This window comes from Triticum dicoccoides, chromosome 6A, assembly GCF_002162155.2.
Source record: "Triticum dicoccoides isolate Atlit2015 ecotype Zavitan chromosome 6A, WEW_v2.0, whole genome shotgun sequence".
Classification (NCBI taxonomy): domain Eukaryota; kingdom Viridiplantae; phylum Streptophyta; class Magnoliopsida; order Poales; family Poaceae; genus Triticum; species Triticum dicoccoides.
The window spans coordinates 120,385,586-120,397,732 of NC_041390.1; the positions used below are offsets into that span (position 1 = coordinate 120,385,586).

The window sequence follows — 12,147 nt, forward strand, 5'->3', positions numbered from 1 at the left end:
GGGACTATATCTCGCGCTATGTGAGTCGGAAGGATCTCTCGCTCAAGGACTTCTTGAATCAAAACAGGTCTCCTGGATTGTTGCTGCCGATGCTAGACAGTGGGTTTGTGTCGAGTTCGTGGTGAAATAGTAGGGCCCGACATGTTTGATGGAAAATAGCCGGTTTTCTCTATCAATTTTCTTTGTTTCTTTCCATGTCTTCATTGCCTTTTTCTTTTCTCTATTTTTTCTTTGGTTTCCTTTGTGTTTTTTTTTTCATTTTTCATTGCCTTTTTTCTTTCTTTCTTTTTTCTTCGGTTCTTTGTTTCTTTCTCATTTTTCATTGGGTTGTTCTCTCTCTTGGGTTTCACTGTTTTTCTATACATATTTTTGGTATATGTATAATACATTTTTCTAATTGATGTTTAATAGTTTTTAAATACAAGATCAACATTTTTTTGATTTGGTCAACATTTTGTCTATACACATTCAACCTTTTTCAAATGCTTGATTAAGAATTTAAAATACAAGATCAACAATTTTTTACTACATGGTCAACATTTTTTATAAACATTTAGGCCTCTTTTGGTTCATAGGATAGGATTATCGTAGGAATAGGAATTTTTTAGGAAATGAGATGACATGTATGTCAAATCCTATGAGTAGGAATAGGAAAGGAGATGTCATTTGGTTGACATCAAAGGAATTTTTCCATTGAGTTTAGGTTCTTTTTTATTTTCCTATGAAATGTGGAGGATAGGAACCAATCCTATGTAGGAATAGGAATCTATTCCTATGAACCAAAGGGCTCTAAAGGAAAAAAAATCCTATAAGAATCCTATCCTATAAAATTCCTATGAAATTCCTGCAAACCAAAGGAAGCATTAACATTTTCCAAAAGCATTATTAACATTTTTCTATAGACATTTAACATTTTCCAAATGCTTGATTAACATTTTTCAAATACTTGTTCAACATTTTTTCAAATGCTTGATTATCATTTCTTATATACATGATCAGATTTTTTCATCATTTTCTAATACATGGTCAACATTTTTTCTATACACATTTAGCATTTTTTAAATGCTTGATTAACATTTTTAAAATACCTGTACATTTTTTCAAATGCTTAATTAACATTTTGTAAATACATGATCGTTTTTCTTCAAATGCCTAATTAACGTTTCCTCACTTTCCCCGCCGAGAAGGAACTGTCTTTGAGATCACACGAGGAGGAATTATTGAGCTTTTGGTGGTTGGCTTCTTTTGAGTCCCAGGCATGGCTCATGGTGTGCCGCATGCCGGGCCTAGCTCGTTTAGCCCATGTTGTGCCGTACCGTTCCTGCGTGCTACCGTACCGGCCCAGTTAGCACGGCCCATTTGGCCAGCTATACTTGGTGTGTGGTTCTTTAGCATAGGAACAGACATGGCAAGCAGTCCTCACAAGTCACAAGCGGACTCGATACCTCAGCAGTTGGGTATGGTTAAACAAAAAGGAGTGGAGAGATAAACACAGTGTCATCTAAATTAAGTTTGCATGGACGGTGTTGATATATGTCTTAATTGTGTTTCACAACACACTAGTTTAAAACCTGCTAATTAATTCCAACTCAAGTGTATTGTAGAGAAGCGTACGTGTCCCATGTGTAGGAAACACTTTTTTTTCATGGATTGTGATGGATAAGCTTGTTAAAATTAAACCCAGAGGCCAGAGCTAAGGAAATATTTAGTCATGTCTATGTGCAGATGTCATAGAAAACTGATATTACCCGATACATAAGGACAAAGTTCCAAATCTGATTCAGATTGCGATTCCTGGTGCAGACATATTTCAAGTGAAAATAAAAATATTTTACAACCTTTATCTATATCTAGAATTATCTTTTTAGGAGCAACCCGTTACCATCTAACTTAAAAAATGTTTTGACAATCTTTTATTTTGTTTTGGTTGGGGTGCACCTTGTCTAGACAGTAGTGCAAAGCCTTAGCGACGCATAAGGACCCCAATAGCAAGCTATTGTTGTGGGTTCTTTTTCATAAAAAATAAATTTTAATATCATTGCAAGGATGTATCTCACATATCAAATATTAAATTGATAAGAACAGATCATTTGATCTTAGCCAAAAGCCCGAGAAAAGTATGCTTTCGTAGGAGGCTGTGCGCTTCATCTTATAGCTTCATCAACCGACTTCACGCCCTGCACAAACGAGGTGGTACTAATCCATCTATGACCTGTCCTTGGGGAACCTTCGGCTTTGTGCTTGCCGTCGTTTTGGGCTTGGAACCTGCACGAGACAAATGAAGCCCACAATCATCTGATGGTACTGCTCGGACGGCCCGTTAAAACTCTTGATTCCCAGCCCTCTTCTTCGGGAAGAAGGGAAGAAGAGCCAAAGTCGAGGGAGGCACGGAGGAACTACCTTCTTCGTCAGAAGGGAAGAAGAACCAAAGTTGCTTGCCAACTTGCAGCAGGAACTCTATCACTATCAGGCCGGAGATGAGCTGAACCTGTGAACCAGTTCGGTAGTTTGAGGTTTTACGGCATGTATAATGATGGCATATGGATACATACATCCCATGACAAAAAGTAATTTGAGACACTTATATTAATTTTTTCTCTCCAATGCAAGCTATCACTAGTGAGCCTTATTAAGAAATAGAAAATAAAGACTCTAGTACACATGCATCTCTACTTTTCATTTCAACCTTTTCAGTTTTTGTCATCGGACCATACTTTTTTTCTTCAAACACCCACCTTCTGAAAAGGATCCCGCTTCCCTATCCAAACCTACTTTACGTCATACCCAATCATATATTACATGCGAGGCATCACCTTGAAACTATGCATGGCCTTGTAGCCAAAAAAGCAGAGGGTCTGAAGTCTAGGACGAGAACGGCTCGCCGGAACACGTTTAGCAGACAAGCAAGAGAGTCCTGGTTCACCTGGTGCACGTACTACAAAGGGCAGAGAAGGCACACCACTCTGCCGATGAACTTGCTGACTCTGCTGGATCTTGCGTATTTTAGACAGAAGACTGTTGTAGCAAAATGTTGCTTAGTAGCACTATCAACAAAAAATTACAAGCACAGGGAAAAAAGTAGAAACACGCCGTCTGTGGGAATCGAACCCACGACCACGTGGTTAAAAGCCACGCGCTCTACCAGCTGAGCTAAGACGGCCTACGTAATGGTTAATCACTCCTGCTATATAGTCGGAATGGATGTTCGCTAGCTTTGTCACAATTGGAGATCCGTGCCAATCTCAAACGCGCGAGGTTTTACTCTCTACTACTAGAAACGACTGGGAAATCTAAACTTGAGAATCGGAATCCGCGATTTTCTGAGGGCCACACTTCTGGTTATGTTGCGCAATACCATCTCAATGTTGAAACTCTGTCACCGGCGCTTACTGCAACGTAAATGGCTTTGACCCAAGCCCATATAGCGCCATTCGTCTTATCTTTAACCGTTGCTCTAAAAGGCTGTGGTGTGTACAGTATTTAATTCCCAATGATCACCTTGATCTTTGAAAATAAAAAAAAACTATGATCTTCGTGTGTTTGCAGGAACAAAGGACTAATACACTATGTCAAGAATTTTGCACATTCACACAATTGTTGCACCATCAAACTATTGAGTCTCATTACGTACTTCTGTTGCTGCACCATCTGCGCTTCATGTTTGTTCTGTGCATACCAAAATTCTGGCTTCCAGGAGCACCGAAGAATGTACTTAATTTTTGTCTGGGCTATGTGTTCATTGAGTGTAAATGCCTCTATGTTCATGGCTATGGATCAGTCCCTGCAAAATCAGCAAATGTGTGATATTTTGTTATTATTTCTGTTTTTTGCTGAGCATATAAATGAGTGTGATCGTCATTTCTGTTGTCAGGAAGATGGCCCAAATGCAGTGGTAAGAGTTGAGGTTGCTGCTGACAACATGTAGCGAAAAAAGGGCACCAATATATACATATTGTGAGCTTGCTGATAAATTGTCGGACTTGCTTAATCATCCATATCAACCAGTATTTTAAATGTTTATTTGATGTGGATGCAGCATAGAGTAGTGTTCTCCTTTTGCTATTGCTTTTAAATTCAATGTTCAGTGCAATAAAACAGTATGTCTCCTGCTGACTTTTTCAAAATTGAAGCTAACTGGTGTTGATGTTGTGCAACGTCGAAAGTTAGAATCTTTGAAATAAATGGACAAAGTAGTTTCTTCTGTATATTAGATCGGACAATCCGTATATACTAGAAGTACATTGTTGAATCTCAAATCAAGAGGACGGTATCTAACTGGCCTTTCATCTATTTTTCTTTTTAAGGAACCGGAAAGTTTAGCAAAGTCAGTACAATGGGCAAGAGATCAGTTAATTTGTTATTCTTGTTGCTAATAAAGAAATTTTTGGGACAATGGTTGTAGCAAGATTTGTGCTTACATTTGTACTGTGGATGTGTAGAAGCAACCACATTGTTGGTACCTGAAGGCACACTCAACAAGATTATCGACCCTTTTATTATTTGGTTTGCACCTGACTATCATACATTCCATTGTTTGTTAGTCATGGACTTCCTCCGTCCGGAATTACTTGTTGGAGAAATGGATGTATCTAGACATATTTTAGGTCTAGATACATCTATTTTTATCCATTTTCGCAAGAAATAATTTCGGACGGAGGGAGTAGGTGACAAGTGATGATCTACTTACCAGAAGTCTACAAGTCGGTATATTTTTCTCTTCAACTCATCACCTTGGTATTTTTTGTGTGTTCTTCAAGTCTTGACGTGGATGACATCTAGGGGACTTGGTGGCTTTGTTTAAAAATATTCTGTAAAAAAATAAAAGGATAATAAGAAAATTCCAAAAAGGAGAACTAATTAAAAGGATTTTATTTTTATTTTCCCATCCTCATGGCCTTGCTATCTTTCTAATTAATACGGAAGTTAGTTGCCCCCAACTCCAGGGAATGGGTCAGCCAGTATAGAATTCCGGGAGGCAGAATTTACAAGTTGGATTTCTACCCATGGAAGCGACGGGGATACCCACTGGGAATGAGACTACCTAATGATCCCTCGGTGTTCAAACTTGCTTGGTTCCAGTCTATGATACTTTGCTACCAGACTAGTCCTTGCTTCCAGTGAAATTACCAAACTGGTCATGTTCAGATAATAATGGCAAACACAATTAATTAAGCTCAAGCATAACCAATTATTTGGTCATCACCAATTTGGACAGATGGGTAGATTTTGGACACAGACAAACATACCCTAGCCTTCGGAAACCAGCTGAACGGGCAGGTGTTGGTTGCAAACTGCATGGCAGACATGTTTCTTAATTAAATAAACTAGCTACATATCTCACAGCAATAAAGTTCTCAGCTCTCTCATCCTATATAATTGAGTTTATGCGCACTTGGATCAGATACTGTAGTTGCTTCTTTCAATTTGCATCAGGTATGGAAAAATCAATCATTTTGCACCTATGAGGCCACTCTAATTTAGCACTTGGAACCAACTAAAATGAAAACCAACCTGGAGCCACATCCCAGTCCACAGCCATAAGTTGCCGCCGTGGAAAGCACCTAGCCCCGAATCCACAGCGCTGAGGGCGGGAGCAAACAAAGCAACCAAGGAGAGACAGGGAGAGATGGCATGTGCGGTGCTGACCAACATGGCAGCCTGCATGGCCCAATTGTTTGGTTTTCCTCCTACTTGACGCAAAGTGAATTTGGAATGGCTCCACTATAGCAAAGCGATTGGTTTTCATATAGCTGGTGCAAAGTGAATTTGGAATGGCTCCACTATAGCAAAGCGATTGGTTTTCATATAGCTGGTGCAAAGTGAAGAAGCAACGACAATACCTGGTCCAAAAGTTCAATAAACTCTCTACTTCGCGAGGTTCTCATAAATTACATTCCCGAGCTCTCTCTTTCTCTTGTTATCCATCTTCCTTGTTATTAATAATCCAGCGAAAAAACCACCTACTGTTGCAGCACAAATCATCCATGTCCTCTGCACTTCCTTCGGGACAAACTCCCTACGAGCATTCAAAGAGCTGGAAAGATGCCATAATTAGCGTACCTTGCCCAAAAAAGGAACAACTGAAAAATAGGTTTTATGAGGAACACATATTATATAGATGTATATACTTCTCAATGATGCGCGTAAGGATATCATTACTCAATGAGGAAACCTTGGTTGCTCGAACCACCTCATACAGTGCATCTAACTATACAAATACAAACGAAATAGTTTGATCAACATTGAAACGTAAAATCTTCAGAAGACAGGTAGGTAAGCTGAAGCAAGGATTCGTAGTAATTACCCAGTGTCTTTTGTTTGATGTTTTTTGTCATTTAAAGCTGATTATCCATTTATAAATAATTTTGTGTTCGGTGTTTTTTGGTAGCTGCCATTATCGTGTAGGCATGTATTTCTCTTATGAGCCGGTTGTAGTATTTATCTTCAGGCTGTGTTAGCATGGACTTCTTGGCTCGATTTAGTACGCTGGTTCATGTCGGTCAACTTAACTAAAGAACCCGATTCTTTTTTATGGCGGTAGCCTTCTTCTAGAGTTTCCTCGTATGATCTATGTATGTGGACCTCATAAACACTGGGCCTCGGAGGCAACACATTTGGAAACCTAAGGTGCCGCTCAAGATTAAGATCTTCATGTGGTTTCTGCATAGAGGGGTCATCCTAATTTGGCAAAACGTAGCAGAGGCATAAAAAGTGTTGCTTTTCTGATTACAAGAGGGAACAAAACAACATCTCTTTCTTTTGTGTCCATTTGCCTCCCTTCTTTGGTGTACGTTTCATGTAGCTTTCAACTTACCTCCACCTAGTAGTGTATTGAACTTGTTCGAGAACTGATTGGGTGGGATTCATCCTAAGTGTAAGGCACACATCCTTGTGGGAGTGTGCGCTTTTCTCTGGGCCATATAGAGATGCCGTAATGACCATGTGTTAATAGAACGAAGATACCAAATTTTCTGAAGGTCAATTTCCAAGCTACAAGATGGATCTGTACGTGCTCCTTAATTCAGTGTGCGGAAGCGCAAGAGTATATGTAATTTGGGTGCAACCGATGAGAGAAGGTAGCACGGGCTCAACCAATTTGGATGGCGATCTATTAATGGGCTATGTGTGTAGGCATGTATTTCTCTTATCAGCCGGTTGTAGCATTTATCTTCAGGTTGTGTTTGCGTTGTATCGGATGACATGACTTATACCCTATTTATCTTTAATAAATATATGGTCGTGTGCATCGCAATGATGCCGAGGCTGGGGGTTAAACCTCCATTTTGAAAGAAAAAAAAAGCTTAGAAGTAACCCAGTATGGTACCACTAAATAATTTGATTTCTTTATCACTAGAATCGATACTCGACAAATATTAAACCAATATGCTCAGAAATCAGAATTGAGACTTTGCACACCGCTGAGCAAAAGAGCTATACTCACTTAGACAAATCTTTGAAGATGCGTAGGGTATGATGACTCAACAATTTTATTTTTGCAAGCTAAGGCCTGAGATTAGACATAGCAACTGGTAAGTAAAACTTGGAGCACATGACTGCATTTACCTATAATTTAATCACTGATGGAGTTTGGCAATTTCGTAATGCATTTAACGAACACTTGGGGCGCTATCAATTTCGCTGTTGTCAGCGGCTATACAGTTCCGAACAACAAAAATAAGGAAAAAGTTCGGTTCATTATGAAGTGACCCAAATAAAATGCGCGTCCAGTTGAGTGTTAAACGAATTAAACCTGAACGACGTAGGACGCAAAAATCTCGCTTGAAGCTAGGCTAGGTTAGGGAATCAAGATTCCGCAGACTAGACAGCCAGAACCAGGGAGCGCCTTGCGGCAGATATCAAAGAGGATCCAAGGGGCGAAATTGGAAAAATCACCTCGTCTAGTGGAGACTTGGGAGGCAAATCAGCTCGAGTAGAGGAATGCAGCCGACGGCTGTGTGAGGGCCGGAGCGCGACCGCTACTCCCTCTACTCCTGAAAGCCTAGCGGCGGCCGCCGCTGGGATGGCACGGCGGAAGGCGGACCCGCGCAGCACCGTCGATGTCATCCCCCTCCTCTCTCTCTCTCTCTCTCTCTCTCTCTCTCTCTTGGTTAGGAAGGTGTCTGGTGTAGTATTGGTTATCTGGGCCAATTCCACCTCAGTCCGAAAAGGCCCATCTCCAGCCCTTTATAAACTGAATTTTGGGGAGTTAAGGCAACTTGGGTCTGTGCGAACAAAAAATATGACCCAACATGTTGAAGCAAACGGACGGGATGTCCGTTTTCATGTATGCTTTGACCTATTTTCTCAGCCCGAAAATTTTCAAGTATGTCAAAAAAATTGTTCATGGACAAAATAATTGTTCATGTGTACTGAAAAAAAAATATTCACCGTATAGTAAAGACGTTCGTGGGGTATTAAAAGAATGTTCATCATATGTTTCAAAAATGCTCACTGTGTATTTAAAAAATATTCATTCCGTCTCATAAAATATTTTTCGTGTATTAGGAATGTTGAGTATTTCAAAATGATCATCATGTATTTAAGAAATTTTGACTGTGGCACGAAAAATGTCATCATTTTTTAAATGTTCATAGTGTGTTTTAAAAATAGTCCATGATGTTTTTTTAGAAAAAATGTTCGTTGTGTTAGAATTATTAGGCTTTAGCCCATTATCATTTACAATCATTCCTAGGAAGAATCCCAAAGAGCACATAGGGTCCATTCATGCATGGAAGGAGGAGTGGAAAAAGTTTAGACCCACCACGTTAGTGAAGGGTGTGAAACATCAACGCGTAACGCGAGTTATTACATACACAACTAAAGAGCTTGAGAAGACACATACACACGTACTCCTCCTCCGTCGTCACCTCGCCAAAACTTGCGTTGTATTTCGTGATCAAGTCGAGTAGCGCTTACCACTACCAAGGGGTTAGTTGCAACTCATCTATAAAAGGTCGCTCCTCTTTCCAAACAAGACAGACTTCATCTCCAACATGTCTACCTCCTGCTTCTAAAGCTTTGTGCCGCCTACCGCTTTCTCAACTCGCTTCTCGATGTGCACCAAGAAGTGAGACAATAGATCTCTGAAGTTGTGTCTCTCGCGACATGTACGAGAGAGAGAGAGAGAGAGGCAATCATATTTTTCGAGAGCGGTCTAGCGTGACTGCTGGATTTTCCTCCATCGTGGCAGAGCTCGACGACTTCTTCTCCGACGTCGGTCACCTCCTCGGCGACATGATGAACGACACACATGCATCTTCTTCCACTACATTCTACTCCTTTTATCTATAGAGATGGATATGATGTTTGTCTGTTACGTACCTGACTTTATGACTACTTACAGAGTGCGGCGTTTCGATGCCCAGGCTCATTTGCACCCGTCCAGAAAAAGAATCATAAAAAATTCAAAAAACATTCAAAAAATTCCATTTTTTTTGCATGGTAGACAATTTATCACGTGAGGTCCACTCCAAATTTTAGATCATTTAGACTTCTGAGAAGCTCTCAGCAAAAAAGACAAATCGGATCAGAACAGTGCATGAACAGTAAATATTTTTACAGACCCTGAATAACGATTTGAAAATTGGAGCGTACCTCACGCATCAAATTATCTAACACACACAAATTTTTTGGATTTTTCTAGTATTTGTTTTGATTTTTTTCGTAAGGGCGGGTGCAGCTGAGCCTGGGCTCAGAAGTGGATTACCGCTACTTACATCGCTTTGTTACTTGATTTGATTATCGTCTATCTATGATTATCCTATTTTATGTACCTTTTTTAGGATTAAATATAATGAAGCATTTCTCAAATCTTTAACAATCCAAAAATCTAACACGCACAGGACATTTTCTTCAATTGCTTTTGTTGCGACTCACAAATCTCCTCTGTTTGAGGGTGTCAATTGCAAGAGATGGCATGGGAGTGTAGTTCTTTGGCAAACCACCTTGCACTGTTTTCACGCCTCCAAGGGAAATCTAGAGGGTCGCTTCCTCGTGAACAGGAGCAAGCATTCCAGACTATTGACACTATCTTGAGAGGTGAGGTGATGTTCTGAGTGTACTTGTTGACAAGATCGTCGATCGTTACATGACCACTGAGGTTGGTAACAATATGTGGAATGCACTGGAGTCTGGAGGCCAAGTTTGGAGTCTCGGACGCATGCATGAGTTGTATGTAATGGAATGGTACAATTAACTACAAGATGACTGGCGACAACTCCATAGTTGATCCGGCTCACGAGATTCAATCACTCACTAAAGAACTTGAGCATTTAATTGTGTGTTGCCGGATAAGTTTATTGTTTGATGCATCATTGCCAAGCTTCCATCTTTGTGGAGGAATTTAACTACTTCTCTGAAGAACAAGAGGCATGGATTTTTGGTTGTCAATCTTATTGGTACTCTTGATACGGAAGAGAAGGCGAGGGAAAGTCACACACACACACACACAAACACGCGTGCGCATGCATACACACACACACAGAGAGAGAGAGAGAGAGAGAGACTTGAGTCTATGAGGGGAATTCTAGTGCCAATCTTGTGCAAAAGATGAATTTCCTATCCCACAAATTTAAGGACAAGAACAACTATGCGAGCAAAGAAAAATTTGAAGGCAAGAACAAGGCCCCACTGTCTGCCAACTTCAAGAAGGAGACCTTTAAGAAGTAAGGAAGATGCCATGTGTGCGGTGCATGTGATCATCGGGCCTATGCATGCATGGACCACTTTGACACGAGAATGGCAGCAAGACCGATTATGTTGTTATTGACGATGTTGAGATGAAAGATGTCGGGTATGGTAAATTTCGCACTGTTCTTTCAATATGTCAATCTCCTAATTTTTGGATTGGCACAAATACCAATATACCCGTGGATGTTGATATCTCCATGTTTTCTTCTTATCAGGTCGCAAGAACTACACTCGTGCTAATGGGAAACACGTCACAACATGCTTCTACTCAAGGTGTTGGTACATCCGATTTGAAGTTCACTTCAGGAAAGATCGTGTAGCTGAAGAACGTTCATCATGTCCCTTCTGTAAATAAAAATCTTATCGATGACTCTCTCTTGTGTCGATATGGCTATAAATTGGTATTTGAGTCCAATAAGGTTGTAGTGTTTGAGTGTGAATAATTTATTGGAAAGGCTATGAGTGTGGAGACTTGTCTCACCTATCTTTCTCAGACCTTGCCATGCAAGTTATTAATCATGTTTGCAATGAAACTCAATTGAATGTTTGGCATTCATGACTTTATCATATTAACTTTGGTTGCATTACGCGGTTAGTTGTTGGGAAACATGGTAGACCACAATTTTCATTCCTATGAATAAAAATCACGAACACTATAAAGATGCAAAGAGGTTTGTTCTGATCTTTAGAAAATGAACGTAGCTTGGTGAAGATTGATGCATATTCCCGCAGCTCGGTTATACCTTCTAGTCGCGAGAATTTTCCCGATCGAGGATCAAAGATACGTTCTCTGTGCCAGTATCCACGCGTAAGGAATCACTTATCCAGCAGGGCTTCACCATCCAGGACGAAGAGATCAGAGGCGTGGTGGAGTAGCCATGCGGCGAAGAAAACTCTCTGGAAGAGAGGAGGGCACAGCAAACGAGCACAAGATGCGAGGGAGGGTTTCCCTTCCTCTCATATATACAGGCGTAGAGGAGGGAGGCCGGCTTGGAGGAGGAGCTCGTCCCCCTAAGGCTAGCCGCACCAGGGAGGGGAGCATCACAAACCATGGTTGCTGCCCCTATACCTTGCCCCCAAGCATGTGGGGTGTGCCCCACTTATGGGCCCCTTAGGCGCATGTGGTTGCCTCCACCTGGGCCTAGCCAAAGGAGCAGCCCCATAGCACCTTCCAGAATTTTCTTAAAGTTCCAGAATCTTTCGATGCCTTTTAGGGTTCTTTGGGACTTCCCCGGAGCAGCCCCGTAGCACCTTCCAGAATTTTCTTGAAGTTCTGGAATCTTTCCATACCTTTTAGGGTTCTTTGGGACATCCCCAGTTTTACGAGAACGATTTTGGTTTTCTCCGTAACACTTTTGGTTCCTCTTTGAAACACTTCCGATTCCTCTCTGAAACACTTCGGTCTTTCCAGAACTTTTTTGATGCTTTTATCTTGTGCTCCTAACACCTCCTAGCACT

General features: G+C 40.8%; 1 long non-coding RNA gene and 2 other non-coding genes across 4 annotated transcripts; all 3 read right to left on the reverse strand.

Annotated features, from left to right (window-relative positions):
* Positions 1-1,927: 1,927 nt before the first annotated feature.
* On the reverse strand, positions 1,928-2,121 carry LOC119319681. The gene has a single exon (XR_005154562.1). It is a non-coding gene; the product is annotated as a U2 spliceosomal RNA (small nuclear RNA).
* A 966-nt stretch (positions 2,122-3,087) lies between these two features.
* On the reverse strand, positions 3,088-3,160 carry TRNAK-UUU. The gene has a single exon. It is a non-coding gene; the product is annotated as a tRNA-Lys (tRNA).
* Positions 3,161-3,470: 310 nt separating this feature from the next.
* On the reverse strand, positions 3,471-8,099 carry LOC119315800. Of its 2 annotated transcripts, XR_005152783.1 has the most exons (5): positions 7,894-8,099; positions 5,841-6,034; positions 4,688-4,808; positions 4,419-4,460; positions 3,471-3,781 (listed from the first exon to the last, which is right to left on the reverse strand). It is a non-coding gene; the product is annotated as an uncharacterized LOC119315800 (long non-coding RNA). The 2 variants fall into 2 exon arrangements; XR_005152782.1 differs by lacking the exon at positions 4,419-4,460.
* Positions 8,100-12,147: the final 4,048 nt, after the last annotated feature.